At 46.4% G+C, this 19,204-nt stretch overlaps 1 protein-coding gene across 4 annotated transcripts in view; it reads right to left on the bottom strand.

Annotated features, from left to right (window-relative positions):
• The window catches only part of UBAP1 (ubiquitin associated protein 1), a 59,289-nt gene extending 47,542 nt beyond the window's left edge, over positions 1 to 11,747 (bottom strand). Inside the window, exons 1-3 of one of the 4 annotated variants that reach the window (XM_065405874.1) lie at positions 11,609 to 11,747; positions 7,586 to 7,697; positions 105 to 204 (exon numbers count right to left, since the gene is read on the bottom strand). The gene's annotated coding sequence lies outside the window, so the exon portion shown is untranslated. The remainder of the gene's footprint in view (positions 1 to 104; positions 205 to 7,585; positions 7,698 to 11,608) is intronic. The other 3 variants (XM_065405875.1, XM_065405876.1, XM_065405873.1) reach the window with 3 other exon arrangements.
• Between the last annotated feature and the right edge of the window lie 7,457 nt (positions 11,748 to 19,204).

A 19,204-nucleotide genomic window follows, 5' to 3' on the forward strand; every position in this document is an offset into this window, starting at 1 on the left:
CGGTATAAGAATGATCAACTGTCTTTGCTCCAAATTCCAAGGGAAACTAGGAGACAGCCAGTTCTCTTTGCAATACTACCCTGAATACTGCCCAGTTCACCAACCTCAGTATTAAAATCACAGGTCTTTTCATTAATGAAATGTTTCTCCAGAGTGCATTTGAAGTCTTCCTTTGTACTGATACCACAATACAGCCAGCACCTCCTGAAAGGAAATAAAATGTTCAGAACCTGTACACTGTGATGCGGAAGCTCAGTGCAAAGAAAGGGAAGTTACAGAGCAAGGGTATGTCTATACTACAAAAAAGAACCGGTGGCACCAAGTCTGAGCCCAGGTCAACTGACTTCGGCTCGTGCTACAGGGCTAAAAACAACAGTGCAAATGTTTCTGCTAGGTTCATTCTGCTAGGTTCACCAGGTTCAAACCATGGGCTCCAGCCTCAGTGGGAACAGCTAAGCTGCTATCTTTAGCCCCGTAGCGCAAGTCCAAGTCAGCTCTCCAGACTCGCTGCCAAGGGGTATTTTTGTGGCAGCATAGGTGTACCCTGAGAGAAGGCAGCTCATCTAAGTGGAGAAGCAGCATCTCCATTGGTTAGAATGGGCAGGAGCATTTCTCCATTCTTTATGCAGCTCTTGTCTCACTGTGACACCATGGGCAACTCACAACTATCTAAATATTTACACCACAATGAGTGTGGTATCTGAGCACTCCCAGCTTTGCAATCTCGCACTACCTCCATTTACCCTGTCTTTAAAATGGAGATAATACGTCCCAGGGTCACAAGGCTACAGTCAGTACTATTTGTCAAGTTTGGGATCTTCAGATGGAAGATACTACATAAATTGGAAGTCTGTGCCCACACTATACTTCGAGCTACCACTTTGCAATATCACTTAGCTATGACTAAAGCAAAAATTAAGAGCAGTATAGTTATAAATTAACAGAAACCTCTGACCTCTTCTCTTCCGAACATAAAAATCAGTTTAACTGTTCATAATCATCAGTGCCAGAGCACACGTTAAATGTTTGCAGTAACAATCAAGAAAGTAATCAACATGATGCAAGTGTCAACCCATCTCCTACACCCAAGGAGGAAGCTTTGGGGTACAGGATAGCTAAGTGAACTGGAGCCTCACCTGTCCTAGGACACCATTCAAATACAGTGATTCAGTTGTTCCCATCTGACAGTTTAGTGACTCTTGTGAGTCGATTGTTTCTGTCAGGTTCTAAGTACTGGAAGACTAGGAGGTGGCAAGCCCCAAAATAAAGAGACTGAATACAGTGAGTTGCTCTTGTCAGCTATTTCCTGGCCCATGACTGTTTTACAAAGACCCATTCCAGACAAAGATAGTTCTGTGTCTACTTCCCTAGTCTCATGATTCCACAATTAACTCAGGACAAAAAAACCTTTATAAAAAATCTCTTTCCAGACACTCACCTGCTAAGTCAGAATAAAAAGAGCTTCACTCAGAAGAGTATGAGAGTGAGCCACTTAAATACAGCAGTGTGATTACTTGTAAAATGACCGCAGAACTGTAAATACAAAGAGCTTCCTATCTGTCAATTATGCTGTATCCCTGTCAATAATGTTAATTAGTAACTCAAGTCCAGTCTTGTGAGGAGCCTACATCACAATGATATGCAAAAACCTGAAATATCATGGAGAGAAGCAAAACTTTAAGGACACAGTAACCACTGAGAAAGGAATACAAAACAAGGGTGGTTCTATCACTCCCCCCCCCCTTTTTTTTTTGTTTTTAAACACTTCTTTTACCTGATGTTTCCATGAGGGATATATGGGGGATTTAATTTTTTCTATGTTTAATTATACAGTAGAACCTCAGAGTTACGAACACCAGAGTTACTAACTAACCAGTCAACCAGACACCTCATCTGGAACTGGAAGTACACAATTAGACAGCAGCAGAGTCCAAAATAAACAAACCAACCAACCAACAGTGCAGTACTGTGTTAAATGTAAACTACTGAAATATAAATAAAGGGAAAGCAGCATTTTTCTTCTGCATAGTAAAGTTTCAAAGCTGTATTAAGTCAATGTTCCATTGTAAACTTTTGAAAGATCAACCATAATGTTGTGTTCAGAGTTTCGAACATTTCAGAGTTAAACAACCTCCATTCCCGAGGTGTTTGTAACTGAGGTCCTACTGTATTTTTGTTTAGTAATAATGAATAATAGTAATGTCTATTTCTTATATAGCACTTTTCATCAGTAGATCTCAAAGCACTTCACAGTCTTTAATGTATTTATCCTCCCAACACCCCTGTGAGGTAGGGAAGCATTATTATGCCCATTTTACAGATTGGGAACTGAAGCACAAAGAGGCTAGATAATTTGCCCAGGGCACACAGGAAGTCCACAGCAGAGCACGGAGCAGGATGTGGGAGACCCAGGTTCAAAGTCAGTGCTCTAATGCTTAATTAGAAACTAAGATGCCAGATACTCTTTTCCTAGGTTGCATAAGCACAGCACAATCGGATCCATTTTCCACACAATCAACTCAATGTGTTCCATTAAAGGTAATTTTCTCATTCTCACAAATTCCCATCTCTACTAAATTGTACATATTATACTAAACTATACTTCCATTTCAGCTTGTCTTTGTACAGAACTATAATGTAGTGCATGACAACAAAATTCATGATATCCAGGTAGCACCCAGTTGTTCTGCTAGAGTGAAAGGAAACCTAAATCCCAAGTCATATATAGGATTCTTTTACATGGTGCTTAACAAGAAGTCTAAGATTTTATTAAGATATTTTTATTTTAAGGAGTTTAGTGTCGGTGAAACATGCCAAACTGAAAGCCTAAGAATCCTGTGCTCTGTCCCTAGAACAGGCGTAACATAGGCACTGCCATGCCAATGTGCCTCCACATCTAGAAGCATCACTTCCTGAGCCAGGAATGGATGGAAGAAGGTTAAGGCCATAGCTACACTACAAAAGTCAGTCAATCTAACTTATGTCGGCATACAGTAATTACATCATTTGTGCATGTCTACACTTAGCTCCGTGTGTCAGTGGTGCGCATCCTCACCACGAGCGCTTGTATCGATTGTACTGTCAGGGTGGGTGTAGTGGGGCAACTCCCCCACTCCTGGAGAACAGGGGTTAAAACAGCCAAGCTAGGCTGATTGGAGTAGCAGCCAGAGCTGTGGCCAGCTCAATTAGGGCCCAGCTGGCCCTGATAAAAGGGCTGTGGGCCAGAAGCTGGAGGAGTCTCTCTCCAGTCTTGGAGGGAGAAGGACCTGGCTGCCTGGGAGCTCAGGGTACATGGAACGGAGCAGGGCTGGGGAGCTCCATCCAGGCTGTGGGCTTCGCTAAAAGGCCAAAACAGGTACTGGGGTTGCAGAGGCTGCAGCCCGGGCTTAGGCAGTGGCAGCTGGTCCTAACCCCTCACCAATGATGAGCAGCCATTACAGACTGCAGTCTGCCCCAGTGAGCGGGGGCTAGATGATGACTGGCAGTAGCCATTGAGGCAAGGTGGGTTTAGAGGGTTCCCCTCGGAGGGGAGACCCAGAGAGTGGGGGTACTGCTGGGGCAGAATCCTGAGGTAAAGGGCACTGGGGTCTGGGAGGGACACGGGGCCGGTGGCAGGCGAGACACCGGCCTGCAGAGGGCACTCCATACGCTGGAGAGCTAATTCCCAAGACGACCAGCAGGAGGCGCCGTGCCAGTGAGTCTTCGCTCGCTACAGTGGAGCATTGTGGGATGGCTCCTGAAAGCCAGTAACAGTCGACTTAAGCAACGGAGTGTCTACACTGACACTGCATTGACCTAATTACATCGACCTTGACTCTACGTTACTCATGGAGGTGGGGTTATTAAGTAGGCTAGTGGGGCAGTTACGCTGGCATGAGCAAAATTTAAGCATAGACACTTCCATAATTAGGTTGATGTAAGCTGCCTTGCAACGAACTAACTCTGAAGTGCAGACCAGACCCAAGTCTCCATAGCCATTTCAATCTGTGGCCTCTTGAGATTATCAGTAAGTAGGGCCAACTGTAGAAATGGTGTGTGTGTGTGTACACATCTGTCCATTCAGACTGGACTTAACCAAACTGACTTCACACAGGCTACCAGACAGCCATTGTATGAGAAGGCAAGGTGGGTGAGGTAATAGTTTTTAATGGACCTACTTCTGTTGGTGAGAGAGACACGTTTTTGAGCTACACAGAGCTCTTCTTCAGAGACTTTTAAATTAAACCGTGCTCCTCTTCTTCAGAGACTTGAAGAAGAGCACGGTTTAACTTAAAAGCTTGTGTCTGTCACCAACCGAAGCTGGTCCAATAAAAGATATTACCTCACCCACCTTGTCTCTCTAATATCCTGGGACCAATATGGCTACAGCACTGCAAACATCGTATGGAATGAATTCAGGTGCCTATAAACATAGGTTGGACTTTAACCAGCAGTTAAAAGCTCCCGATCCCATTACCAACCTCTGAACTATCCAGTACCACCAGCCAAATAGCTTTTTAAGTCAAGTTCATGTTCAGCCTGTTTTCTAACAGCAGAAGCAATGATGACTTCAGGGGTGCGAGTCATATCCTCCTAAGCTATTGATCTTCCCAGTTAAACTATTACTCCTATGATGTCAGAGTTGCTGATAGGGCAGCTAAAAATGTACGGCATTAGTCACAAATTTCTGTTCTAACCCTAATCATAAAGCAGCTGATGCAACACAGCATTTCAAGACTCCTGTATTTTATACGTATACCACAAGTTTAAGGATCCTGAATAAAGCCTGCAGCTTCTTTAAGGAAAACAGCAGACTCAACTCAACTTACAGAGTGTAAAGGCAGTCCTTTTAAAACTCACATAGCTCATGGAAAATAGGCTCTCTCAGATAATCTAGCATTGATGGAAATACCCAACAGAAGCAAAGATTTAGAACAACTCAAATCTGATCTCTCCTACTTTAAAGAGGCAAAACACAACCGACACTGGCTTTTCTGAACAGACCCTCTTGTCTCAAGAATGCCAGTCGAAGAACACTTCAACCTCCCTGGTTACTCAATTACAGACCTAAAAGTCGCAATTATTCAACAAAAAAACCTTCAAAAACAGACTCCAACGAGAAATTGCAGAACTAGAATTAATTTGCGAACTGGACACCATTAAATTAGACTTGAATAGACTGGGAGTGGATGAGTCATTACACAAACTAAGCGACAAAGAGTCCTATGGCACCTTATATACTAACAGACGTATTGGAGAATAAGCTTTTGTGGGTGAATACCCACTGCAACAGACGCATGCGTATTCACCCACGAAAGCTTATGCTCCAATACGTCCGTTAGTCTATAAGGAGCCATAGGACTCTTTGTCGCTTTTTACAGATCCAGACTAACATGGCTACCCCTCTGATACTTTACACAAATTAAAAACTATTTCCCCATGTTAATTTCCCCCCTACTGTTACTCACACCTTCTTGTCAACTGTTTGAAATGGGCCATCCTGATTATCACTGGAAAAGTTTTTTTTTCTCCTGATGAGAATAGCCCACCTTAATCAATTAGTCTCATTATAGTTGGTATGGCAACACCCATTTTTTCATGTTCTCTGTGTGTGTATATATACACACACACACACACCTCTCCCCCATATAACACGACCCGATATAACAAGAATTTGGATATAACGCGGTCGCGGTAAAGCAGCGCTCCAGGGGGGCGGGGCTGCACACTCCGGTGGATCAAAGCAAGTTCGATATAACACGGTTTCACCTATAACGCGGTAAGATTTTTTGGCTCCCGAGGACAGCATTATATCAGGGTAGAGATGTATAGATAATCTTCCAACTGTGTTTTCCACTGCATGCATCTGATGAAGTGGGCTTTAGCCCACAAAAGCTTATACTCAAATAAATTTGTTAGTCTCTAATGTGCCACAAGTACTCCTTGTTCTTTTTACTACAGACTCAGACACTGCATACTCAGACCATATCAAAGGACCTTGGCACTAAGCAATGCAACATACCATAGAGGATTAGCCACCTCGCTGATTAACATGGAGGTAATGTGTGCTCAAGTTTGTATCAATCAACTGCAATCCCAGAGGTAGATTACAGAGCATGCTCCGTAAAACCAATAGTTTTTCCTTTCTAGGGCATCAGGGATAGGTAAATATAAAGCAAAGGGACGAGAAACCAAATGGTTCTGTCATGACGCAGAGAAGCTCTTGTAAAGCAAAACAGCTCTTTTATTGTTCTCAAGTAACCCCCCCCCCCTTTTCCTACAAATCTCTCCTTAAATACGTTTTTCACAGAGCTTTTCTATTATGATCCCTCCAGAAATTCTCTAACACATCACACATACTGGGTTGAATTGTTCTGTCTGTGTCTTAACAAGACTAAGATCTTTAGGTCAGGGACCCTGTCAAACAGTATCAGATAGTCAAGGCCATGGAAACTCATCTGAAGAGGTCATAAGACAGGGACCGTTTACCTAACAAACAATGAAAAAGGGAGGACACGATAAATGTATATAAAATGATGAATGGGCTAGAAAAGGAAATTTGCAAGGCTCTGTTCTCCTTGTCTCATAACTAGGCTTGGCAGAGTTTGATTTTTATTATAATTGACAGATATTGATTCTTATTTTTAAAGCATTCCTTTATATTTTTATCAATTTAAATGTTCACAGTTGTAAGAAACTATGGGGGAAAACAGAGAATGGAGGGGGTTGCACAAAAACGTAATGACAGTAGATGCTGAGATCCAAAAAGTTAAAACTTTATAACTATTAAAACACTAAGGTCAATATCATATGTCAAAAAATACAAACTCAGTATCCTTAAATCAAACTCTAAGTTCTCAAGCACCATTTTTCTTACTTTATCTGTAAATTTTGATGGTCAATAAAAACATTTTTCATTAGTTTATGTGCATACAGACAAATTGATGTTTACCAATAATTACCAGTAAGAATCTAATCCTTCCGAGACTACTCATAGCACAAAGGAACAATCAACTCAATTAAAAAGATGAGGAATTAAAACCTGATAAGGAAATATTATTTTGCAAAACATGTCTCCCCCGCACCCCCCGCCCCATGTGTAGTTTAAGTGACTCTGGAACTCACTGCCACAGGAAATTGTTGAGGCCAAGAGCTTAAGATTCGAAAGAGGACTGGATATTATAGGACTATCAAGAGTTATAATTAATGATAAATTTTGTGAAAGATATTAACCTTGCGCTTCAGAATTTAAGTCATTCTCTAACCATTAGAGATCAGAATGAGACCTATTGTGGGGGCAGATTACTTCATCTGCCTACTGTCGGGGTCTTGCACCTGCCTCTAAATTATCTGGTGGACAGGATACTAGACTAGAGGGACTTGGATCTGGTCCAGTATGGTAATTCCTATGTTCCCAGCTACAAACTCTACCTCTTGGATTAACAGCAAGCCCTTTCAGCACCATATCTTGGATGAGTATGACTAGAGCTGGGCCAAACACAGTTTTCCCATCCCATGAAGATTTTGAGATTTCAATTTTTTCCTGTTCCTCCTTGGAACAAAACAAACGTTTCTCCACAAAAAACAGAGCAAAACAGAGACCCACCTCAGAACAGCCAACGGCCTGGTGGTTGGGGCACTTCTCTGGGATATGGGAGACCGAGGGTCAAGTCCCCACTCTGCCATTCTTCTATATATCCCAGATGAGTCTCAATCTCCTGTTGAAAATGTCCCACTTTGTATAAATAAATATACATAGGAGTAAGGAGCTTGAACCCAGGTTTCCCACATCCCAGGTAAGTATACTAACCACTGGACTATAATCTATTCTTCATTTTCTCACTCTCGGTTTGACCAGAAATTCCACTGTGGACCTAAAAAACTTTTCCCAACAAAACTTTTGCTGAAACTAGTACATTCCCAGAAAAAGTTCTGGTTTTGATGAACTGGCGTTTTTTTATGGAAAACTATTCCTGACAAGCTCTAATTATGTCTTCTTCCACAAGGTCTTTAAAGGCACAATCACAGTTTCTAAAAATCCAGTAAGATTTTTCTATCCCTCCAGCTACAAGATCATAGTTTTCTTTTAAGGAAAAAAGTTTGAGTACCTTAATAGTATGCAATTCAAATTTTTTTAATAGTTTCAATTTAATATATCAAATCTAATTTAATCTCCTATTAAAAGGAAAACTGATAGATTATTTATTTATCTGTGTTAGTAACATTACCTGAAATTTCTGGGGGCGGGGGGAGGGGGGGGAAAACACAGGACCTTTCAATTTTCTCCTTTGTTTATTTTTTGTGCTTCACTGAGTTCAGATGTTATTAAGTCTGGACACTTTCACTTTTGTTTCTAGTCACTTTCACTTTAGGACATATGAATCAGCAAAATGCTGATTATAAATATCACAAAGAAATGTTTACATCCAAACAAAAAACAATACCATTAGAACTTTAAAACCCTGCCAAATGTTTATATTAATTAGACATCTTTTAAACAAATCCTCAACTTTGGGATTCCTGACAGGTTTTTTTTACTTTTGGCAATATTCACTTGTTAGCTATGAAATACAGCACAAGAGAAATGCCATTTAAACTTTGGGTGCAATTTTTATACCCAATCCAGGACGGAGAGTCAGGAGAACTAGGTTTTGTTGCTCTGTTTGTCTTAACTTCTGTGTCTGTTTACCCATCTGTACCAAAGGGGCATTACCTATAACGTGGGATGATTTTTGCAAGGTTTAGTTAGCAGACATAAATGGTCTGAGATCCTCACTTAGGAGACCTATAGAATTAAACGTATTTAGTTGTGTGTTTACTTGTCATTTATGTGAGGTAACAATTTTTCATAAATAAGTGCACCACACGGTACTTTCAAAAGCAATTACCAGAAATCCTGAAACTTAAGGTTTGACATGGAAGACAACATTTAAATACAGATCACCCAACTCTCACCAACACCTCCCATTCAACTCCTTCCAAAAGGGGAAAAATGCCCATCAAAATCCATATAGCTATCACCTTATCCTCCTTCCAATCCCTCCATAAGACTCATCTCTGCTATGATGCCTAGAGACCATTACCATCTGAAAACGGCTAAGCAGTGGACAAGCCAGGTATACTGCCTATTTTGTAATACACGCACCTGTTTTAATGTTGCTTTTCTCTATCACCCAATTTGTCTGTTCCATCCACCTGCTATGTCTTGTTACAAACTTAGATTGTGAGCTCACCAGGGCACAGATTGCCATTTAGGAGCTTGGTCCGGGCCAGCTAACCCAATTGCTCTAATAACCATAAAGATTTTAAAGGTGGCAGTCAGCACCTAGGTATCGTTCATCAATTCACAGCTGAACAACAGATGGAGACAATACTGTTCTCGGCCTTACATTGCAGCCTCCTTTAGCTGAAGTGCCTCAAGGACATTAAGAGCCTTCTGCTAGGCAGAGTAAAGAAAAACCTGTGATTAGGGAAGCAACTCACACTGGGTGAAGCAACTGTGACTCAGGAAAAGGAAGTTTCACTTGACTACACTCAACTGTGTCAGCACTGGGAGAGTCCAACAAATCAACAAGGTGAGTGCCTACCTGCAGTCCACCCTGGAAGACCAGGGCAGAGAAAATGGCAGCAGGCTTGAAAACAAAGGAGTGGAAGTGGAGAAGGGTCCCCCCCAGCCATGCACAGTTGGAAAGTGTGGTAGCCATTGAGAGCCAAAAGTGTGCCTTCGACAGGGGAGGAAGAAATAAATCCTTCCCTTCCCCAGCAGAGGACCATCAGGGCCCTCACTGTCTGCCAAGAGGGGAAATCAGTCCCCAGCATTATGGGGGGAGAGAAATAGGAGGATGTGTGCATAACTCATACTCCCTACTAAAGCCGTGAGGGGGCTGCATCTGGTATAGATAGGTATGTGTAGTAAGGAAAAATAGAAGAGGCTCCCCACAAAGAGAACCTGGGCTGCATGGGAGGGCTAACAAGACCCTGCTCAAGATAGGGAGAAGGAGTCAGCGTGCAGGGGAAGTAGGGGAGTAAAAGACGCCTTGCACTCTAGATATAGAAGAGATGTGGGGTGCATGAGGAGAATGGGGGGGAACAGAGGCTCTCCACTGAGGATCAGGGGCCGGGAGATCTGGTGGCACAGAGGCTCCCCAGTCAGGATGGGGGGGGCGGGCAGGAGGGGGGAAACAGCTCAGGATCGGGGGGAGGAAAGGAAGGCGATGGGGGGGGGGAACAGAGGCTCCCCGCTCAGGATCGGGGGGGGGGGGGAACAGAGGCTCCCCGCTCAGGATCGGGGGGGGGGGGAACAGAGGCTCCCCGCTCAGGATCGGGGGGGGGGGGGAACAGAGGCTCCCCGCTCAGGATCGGGGGGGGGGGGGGAACAGAGGCTCCCCGCTCAGGATCGGGGGGGGGGGAACAGAGGCTCCCCGCTCAGGATCGGGGGGGGGGGGAACAGAGGCTCCCCGCTCAGGATCGGGGGGGGGGGGAACAGAGGCTCCCCGCTCAGGATCGGGGGGGGGGGGGAACAGAGGCTCCCCGCTCAGGATCGGGGGGGGGAACAGAGGCTCCCCGCTCAGGATCGGGGGGGGGGGAACAGAGGCTCCCCGCTCAGGATCGGGGGGGGGGGGGGAACAGAGGCTCCCCGCTCAGGATCGGGGGGGGGGGGGGGAACAGAGGCTCCCCGCTCAGGATCGGGGGGGGGGGGAACAGAGGCTCCCCGCTCAGGATCGGGGGGGGGGGGAACAGAGGCTCCCCGCTCAGGATCGGGGGGGGGGGAACAGAGGCTCCCCGCTCAGGATCGGGGGGGGGGGGGGGAACAGAGGCTCCCCGCTCAGGATCGGGGGGGGGGGGGGGAACAGAGGCTCCCCGCTCAGGATCGGGGGGGGGGGGGGGGAACAGAGGCTCCCCGCTCAGGATCGGGGGGGGGGGGGAACAGAGGCTCCCCGCTCAGGATCGGGGGGGGGGGGAACAGAGGCTCCCCGCTCAGGATCGGGGGGGGGAACAGAGGCTCCCCGCTCAGGATCGGGGGGGGGGGGAACAGAGGCTCCCCGCTCAGGATCGGGGGGGGGGGGGGAACAGAGGCTCCCCGCTCAGGATCGGGGGGGGGGGGGAACAGAGGCTCCCCGCTCAGGATCGGGGGGGGGGGGGAACAGAGGCTCCCCGCTCAGGATCGGGGGGGGGGGGAACAGAGGCTCCCCGCTCAGGATCGGGGGGGGGGGAACAGAGGCTCCCCGCTCAGGATCGGGGGGGGGGGGGAACAGAGGCTCCCCGCTCAGGATCGGGGGGGGGCGGGCGGGGGGAACAGCTCAGGATCGGGAGGAGGGAAGGAAGGCGATCTGGGGGGAAGCGAGGCTCCCCTCTCAGGATCGGCGGGAGGAGGGAAGAGAGGCTCCCCGCTGAGGATCGGGGGGGTGGCGGGCGGGAGGGGGTGAACAGCTCAGGATCGGGAGGAGGGAAGGAAGGCGATCTGGGGGGAAGAGAGGCTCCCCGCTGAGGATCGGAGGGGGGAGGCGGGCGGGCGGGAGGAAGAGAGGCTCCCCGCTGAGGAGGCGGAGGGGGGAGGCGAGCTGGGGGAAACAGAGGCTCCCCTCTCAAGATCGGGGGGACACGGAACTTCCCAGGGCCCCGCACTCACCTGAGCAGCGCCCCCGGTTCCGCTGACGGCTCCGGTTGTAGCTCTCAGCCTCGCCCCTCCCCTAGGAAGCCCGAGCGGCGTCTCCACCTCCAGAGCCGCGACGGGGTGACGCCATCTTGTGTCTCTGACCTCGCAGCTCCCCCTCACATCCCCCACGGCGACGTGCTGCGTACCCACGCCAGACGCCTGACCTCGCCGGCCAATCGGAGGAGGGGACGCGCGATGACATCTGCCCTCTCGAATAGGGGTGGGAAGATGGGGCGCCGGGGGCGGGACTTTAATTTGGCTCCGCCCCCAGGGCGGGGCACTGGCGGCTGCCGGCTGCTGCCAGGCGGCGGCGCCGCTGAGGTGGAGGCAAATGTCTTCCCCGCCCCCCCATCCCCCCGTGAGCTATTGGCCCCTCCCATTAGCTCCAGCCCAACCCCATCCTGAGGAGGGAGCTCTCCCGTGTCCCTCCCATGTGGACGGGGTGTGTCAGGTGTCAGCCCTCCTGCCCCACCAGCATGGGATCATGGGGGGCATTGCGGGCTAGTGCATGGTGCCCTCAGCCGGTACTCCACACCCTAGACTTCTGGTCCCAGCTCTGCCACTGGCCTGCCCGCTCTGTGCCTCAGTTTCCCCTTCTGCAAATCAGGGCTGATGATACTGACCCCTCTGGAGCTGCGTCGAGATCCACAACTGGAAAAGGGTTAGGGCAGAGCTAGGGGTTAGTGCCCCACCCTGTGGCTGGAGGAAGGGGTGCCTCAGATGCCTCTTTCCGGATCTAAGGTACAGCCCCCATTACCACAGTATCTGAGCACCTCCCAGTCTGTAATGTGTTTATCCTCCCTGGTCCTAGGGTGACCAGACAGCAAGTATGAAAAATCGGAACAGGGGGTGGGGGGTAATAGGAGCCTATATAAGTAAAAGACCCAAAAATCGGGACTGTCCCTATAAAATCAGGACATCTGGTCACCCTACCTGGTCCCCTGGAAGGTAGATCCCCCTTGTACAGATGGGGCACTGAGGCAGAGAAACTAAGCGATTTATACACAGTCCTCAGAGCAATATTTTGAACATTGTGTTAATATTTCTGAAACAAAACTGTAGAATAGAAACTGGGAGACCTTTCGGGATACCCTATATTCAGGGAAGCGCACATTCATTTCGATAACATTCATTTTGCCCCCTGTGGACAAGGGTTCTCAATAGGCCCAAAACTCTCACTACCTAGACTAAAATGGGCTCTAAATTAATGTTGACCAGATTCTTACAAAAAGTCTGTGGAAGAGCAAGGAGTCAAACCCAGGTCTCCAGCTAGTGCCTCAGTCACTGGACAATCCTTCATCTGTGCAGGGCGGGAAGGTGGGCTATAATTCTCCTCTTCGTACTCTTAGGTGTTTCTGTCGGTCTGTTTACAGTGGAAAATGGCTTCCTTGGCATTCTTCGCTTCCTCCTGCACCCTTCTGCCCAAGTTTTCTCTTTTTATAAGACCAAAGGGGAACAAAAAAGACTGTCTTTTAAATCAAGAAAAGAATAAATTCTCTGACTTCACGTGACTCTAGGCAGCAACAGGTTTCATGAGCAAAGGAACTGTCCTCTTTGCAGTCTGCCTGAACAGGACCCATCTCTGCTTTCTCTATTCTGTGCAATGTCACTTTCAAAGTTGCCGTACGGAAATGCCTGAGATTCTGGAGACAGGTCTGATGGCGTAAGAAATCCCATGCAAGCCTGAGGCTTGGTGGTACACAGGGCTCACAAGCCTGGTTAGGTGGTCACCATCCATCCAAAAGAGACATTTAGAAATTTGGATTTCTGTCATTTAATACTCTAATTTTCACCTCCATAAGTAACCTAGGGAAAAACATATAAGCTCATACATTTCAGGTATTAGTGCAATATAGCCAATACAAAATATTCCACATATCCTTTCAATACCCTAGAACAAGAGGACTTGCTAATAAGATGGAGTTGGTCAAAACCATCACTAAGGCCCTGATCCTGCAATGAGCTCCATACATAGGACTCCTGATTTTAGCAGGGCTCTGCCCTGGCACAGGTTCTATCCACATAGAATTTGGGCCAAAGTATTGCAAGCTTGAGTGGGTGTGGATGTATGCAGTGTTGCTGTAGCCATGTCAGTCCCATTATATTAGAAATACAAGGTGGGTGAGGTTATCTTTTATTGGACTAACTTCTGTTGGTGAGAGAGACAAGCTTTCAAACTTACACAGAGCTCTTCAAGTCTGGGAAACGTACACAGAGTATAACAACTAAATACAAAGCAGAACAGATTGTTTAGCGTGTGATTACACATATTGGATCTGAATTGTGAGTGAAGGAAGAAGCGGTGGGGTGTAATGTCTATATACAGATTCTCTAACAAGAGATCAGTCAGATACCTTATAGCTAGCTGAATTTTTTTTAAACTAACACTTGCTGCAGGTCTCCCTGGAAGGCAGGGACAGCTAGCTATAAAGAACAGGAGTACTTGTGGCACCTTAGAGACTAACAAATTTATTAGAGCATAAGCTTTCGTGGGCTACAGCCCACTTCTTCGGATGCATATAGAGTGGAACATATATTGAGGAGATATATATACACACATACAGAGCATTTGGAAAGGAAGATGATGTCTGTCTGTATCTGTACGAGTTTTTTCATGAAGTTGATGGATTTCCAAGTACTGTTCTTTTTGTGGATACAGACTAACACGGCTGCTACTCTGAAACCTAGCTATAAAGGGATATGCTAGAATGAAGAATGTGTATCTGCCTCTGAAGGCAGATGATCTGCTAATGTATCCCTCATACCACATAGGCACAATGGTGTCAACTCACTTTCTCCAGCCTAGCCCTCAGGACTGCGATGTAACAGCCCTTTTGTCTCTCTCCCCTACTGCAGTCATGGTGACTGCCAGAATAATGTCTGTCCCTGCCTTCCAGGGAGACCTGCAGCAAGTGTTAGTTTAAAAAAAAAAAAAAAAAAGACAGGAGGAAAGCAGCCAGGCTGCAGCCTCTCCTGCCTGAAATTGGCAAGGAGACAATATCTTACAAGGTGATTTATCCTATATAAAAGGAAAGCAGTGGGTTTAGGATTTGTATTATAAATTCAGCAGAACCCCAGAAATTTGCATATCCCATATAATCTATGCACAAAATGCAATAGTATCTCCCCACTTCTCAGTAGAGATATAATAGCAAAGTGTTATAGTGAGGTTTCATATCAGAATCAGAAGCCAGAGGTGGAAAAACAATATTAAGCTAGGGTGATGGTTGCATTAGGATATTTATGTTTATTTATAACAACAGAAATGCACATTTATATGAAATTATAAATATCTGACTGTGTCTCCCCTCGCTTTTCATGTAACTTGTCTTCTTGGGCTCTGTGATGGGGCATCTACCCCACCCAAGGCTTGGAGGGCTTCCAATGACCAATTAACTGTCCAGGCTGCAGCTGCAGAAGTGGGGATTTAATTAGAAAAGGCTCAGCTGGGAGGAGCAGGCAGGGCCTATATAAGTCAGGAATCTGACACCAGAAAGGATAGCCATTAGGAGGCAACACTAGCAGTGAGTGCACCTACTACAGGCCTGAAAAGATTTGTGTATATGCAAGTTTTAGGCATGTGAATAGTCCCCCTGAAGCTAAGTGGTCTCACTGAATGCACAACGACAGAGAGTCAAGGTTCCTATATTCTCCTCCTCAGCTCTGCCACTGAGTGACCCTGGGAAAGTCACATTGCCTATATGTACTGCAATTTCTCCATCTGTAAAACTAACCTATCTCCAAAGGAGTACTAGCATGAATTTACTATTATTAGATAGGAGGTGACAGGCTGAATAAAAATATCCATTCAATTCATGTGCTCACATCGACCAAAATTTCACTTATGGAGTTATTTTAGAATGTGGCAGTTCTGAATATGCTCCCACAGATTACACACAATGGGCCAGATCCTTGGCTGGTGTACCTCAGCATTGATCCAACAGATTCTCATAGATTATATATGTACAGCAAAATATGCATCCTCCTTGGAAAGTTGCATATATAATACATTGCTCCCTACATTTATAACTAAATAAAAGTGTAGTGTAATAAAGGACTGTTATCCACAGCTTCTGTTTTACTAACATTCCAAATCAGAGGCAAGTTAACTGTTTATTCCAGAACTAGGATCACTTAAAAAAAACTACTATTTTTCACATATTGTGGCTGTGACAAGCCAGACATGTCGGGGGCCCATGGTGGGGGAAACTTACCCAACTAGTTACTGTTATTGGGAGCTGCAGAGTGACCTTTGCAGTCTACAGAGGCTGAGCTGTGATGACTTTGCAAACACCCTCCCTTCTCTGTTACTTCACTCTTCCACAATGCAATCAGGATAGCTGGATGAGATTGGCAGGAGATCTCCCCTGGGGGGGACAGTGTCTGGAGCGACCGAATGTTCCTTTGGGAATGGGATCTGCATAAGGATGGGATGCAGCAGCCAGGCTATCCCAAGGGGTGCCACAAGCAGGGTGCAGCATTCAGAAGGGTTGGGTAGGGTCCTCCCAGGCAGGGGGTGCAGCATTCAGAAGGATGAGCTGTCCCAGTGGCTCTCCTGAGGGCAGAGAGATCAGAGGATTCTCGGAGTGGGACACGGCATGCAGAAGAGGTGAGAGTCAGCATTCAGAGGGATTGCAGGCCTGTGATTGGACACCCCCAGGGGGCACGGTCTTTGGAAGGCACTGGACTGTTTTGAGGTGTCTCCCCAGAACTGGAACACAACATTCAGAGGGACTGGGATCTTTGTATTGAGAGAGGAGTTCCTAGGCTCAAAGGAGATGAGGTGTTTTAAAACCCTTGTTTTACTCTCACATCATTAAACAGCTAATTGTGGTCCAGGGTTTGCATAAAGTTAAGGCTGGCCCAACCCCACTACAAACCAACACCATAATACCATTGTAACCATTTACTAAACGCACTCCAAAAGAAGGGGGGAAACAATAAGTTAAGTAAAAACTTAATTTTAACTATTCCCCTTGTTTTGGTGTAAAGAGCACTTTAAAGTGAACATCCCTTGCTTGACAGTCCTTTATATGATATCAAAGGTCCTTATTAGGGCAAAGAGGGTCAGTTTTAGATGGTAACACTTACATTACTCTTGTTGAAGTCCCATCCTGTTTCTTTTTAAGATAAAGCAAGAAGAGCAGACACAAAAGGGGGAGAGAAAGAAGAACACTTAGAGAGAGTCATTCTAGTTGTATGAACCATAGGCGCTGACTTTCCCTCTTTCCCGTGGGTGCTCGACCCCCCTCTGCCCCTGGTCCCGCCCCCACTCCACCCCTTCCATGAGGCTCCACCCCTGCCCCACCCCCATTCCAACCCCTTCCCCAAAGTCCCCGCCCCAACTCTGCCCCCTCCCCGCCCCTATTCCAACTCCTTCCCCAAATCCCCAGCCCTGCTTCTTCCCTGCCTCCTCCCGTGAGCGCGCCATGTTCTCGCTCTTCCCCCTCCCTCCCAGAGCATGCTAATGCTGCCAAACAGCTGTTTGGTGGTGGGCGGGTAGGAAGCGCTGGGAGGTAGGCAGAGGAGTGAGGACGCGGTGTGCTCAGGGGAGGAGGAGGTGGGGCAGGGGGTGAGAGGAGCTTGGCTAATTTTTCAGCCCCGGAGCACCCACAGAGTCAGCGCCTATGGTATGAACAACAGAAAAAGTGCATGCATCTCCAAGCATAAAACTCTTTTGGGACTATAGAGATGAGGGATGGGATTATCAAAGGAGCCAGGTAACAACTCTCCCTGAAAGTCAATGGAAGTTGGGTGCCTCATTCTCTTGTGAAAACACCAAATGAAATTGCTACATGTGATGGGATTCTGTACAAAGTACCTTGTGTCCAAGCTGCACAGGATAATGTTGAAAATACTAGATGTAATCCATAGTGCGCATGGGAGTATTGAGAAGTGTAAGAACAGAGCTTGAGATGTCTTTTTCAGGCCAGGCATGAATGCTGCTATGTGAGAAGAGGCATCTGAGTATGAAATCTGCAATAAACACAGGAAATAATGGAAAAGAACCCCTGAAATCACATGAGATTTCTGAACACTTTTGGGTCAAGGTGGGCACCAGTCTATTTAAAATAAACGAGAAAGATTACCTGTTATTGGTATACTATTATTCATATGTCACCACTGCAAAACATAACGAGTAGCAATGTAAAAATACAGTATAAATTGCAATTTGCTTGCCATGGGATTCTAAATGAGTTAATAACAGATAATGTCCTGAGTAGCACATTTCTGCAATTTCCTTTGATACATCAGTTCAAGCCCTTACTCCATCCAGTGTTTACTGTACACAGTTAAATGGATTAGCAGAAAAGTCTGTAGGAACAGCAAAGAACTGGATTTTATAAAAACCTTAGTGGATTCAAGTAACCCATTGCTAGAATATAGCAACACACCAGACAATGTTTAATTAGGATCACCAGTTCAGAGGCTTATGGGCAGAAAGGCAACAAACTTACATCTAACATGCTCCTTGAGCAAAAGACAACCCTGAAATAGTTACAAAAGAGCTTAACACCATGAAAATTGAACAGAAGAAATGTGCTGTAACCCTGTCTTGGGCCATATATACACTAGGAAAATAGGTTTGTTTTTTACAATTAGAGAGCTGACACTTGATAATCTAACACTTTATTAATGATGGGTCTGTGAACCCACCTATTATTAAGGTTGTCCAATACTTTCCATTATAAGATCCTGTCTTCCATTTCTTATAACATGCCAAACTTTAACCATTCAGGCTGAATTTTTCCATGCTGGGTGTGCACCTCAAGCTGAACCTTTTTGGAAATGCCCAGCCATTTCTGAGAACGAGGCTAGAGAATAGTACATTGTCATGGCCATGTTAAAAAGTTCTGTCGACCTTTTATTTAAAAAGTTCTAGTGCCCTCTTGCTTTGAACTAGGGACTTGAAATTTGTCAGGAGGTTGGCCTCTGGTGTCAGGGGTGTAACTTTTGCCTGTCCAATGAAAAGCACCCAAATTATAAGTCTTTGAAAAAAATCACAGAGATTTCTTTTATTTTAGCAACTAAAATCTGTGAAGATTTTGTCCTCAGTGAGCATTCTTGAGCCTCTCACAGCTCCTGTGTGTGAACAGACACCATGTGCACCATCCCCACAAAGTGACTGAGCATAGTAGCTGAGCATGCTGTCTCCAGCCCAGGATTACAAGGGCAAAGCAGGACTCTCCCTCTAATGGCTGCTGCCAGCTGCTCCAGACGAGGGTTGGGCTGGCCACGGGAACTGGAAGCAGGGAGCCTGTCTCTCCTGTGCTGCCAGTGACCACTCTCTTGACACCGAGGCAGTATGGAGAAGGAAGACATGATTAAAATACACAGGGGATACAAGCTGGACAGGGCAGAGGGAAAGGAGTAGGTTGGGACAAGGAGTCTTGTGAGACTGGGACTGTGGGGAAGATAAACTGTGTGACTGAGACTGGCTGGGCAAAGAGATTGGACTGGGAGGTCGGGGGAGGAGAGGCTGGGACTAGGAGCCAGGGAGGAGGGAAGGTTGGGATGGGCAGGGCAAGGAGACTCGGACTGGGAACTTGTGTGGGGCGGAGGAGTCAG

The sequence above is a fragment of the Emys orbicularis genome, chromosome 6 (assembly GCF_028017835.1).
Source record: "Emys orbicularis isolate rEmyOrb1 chromosome 6, rEmyOrb1.hap1, whole genome shotgun sequence".
Classification (NCBI taxonomy): Eukaryota; Metazoa; Chordata; order Testudines; family Emydidae; genus Emys; species Emys orbicularis.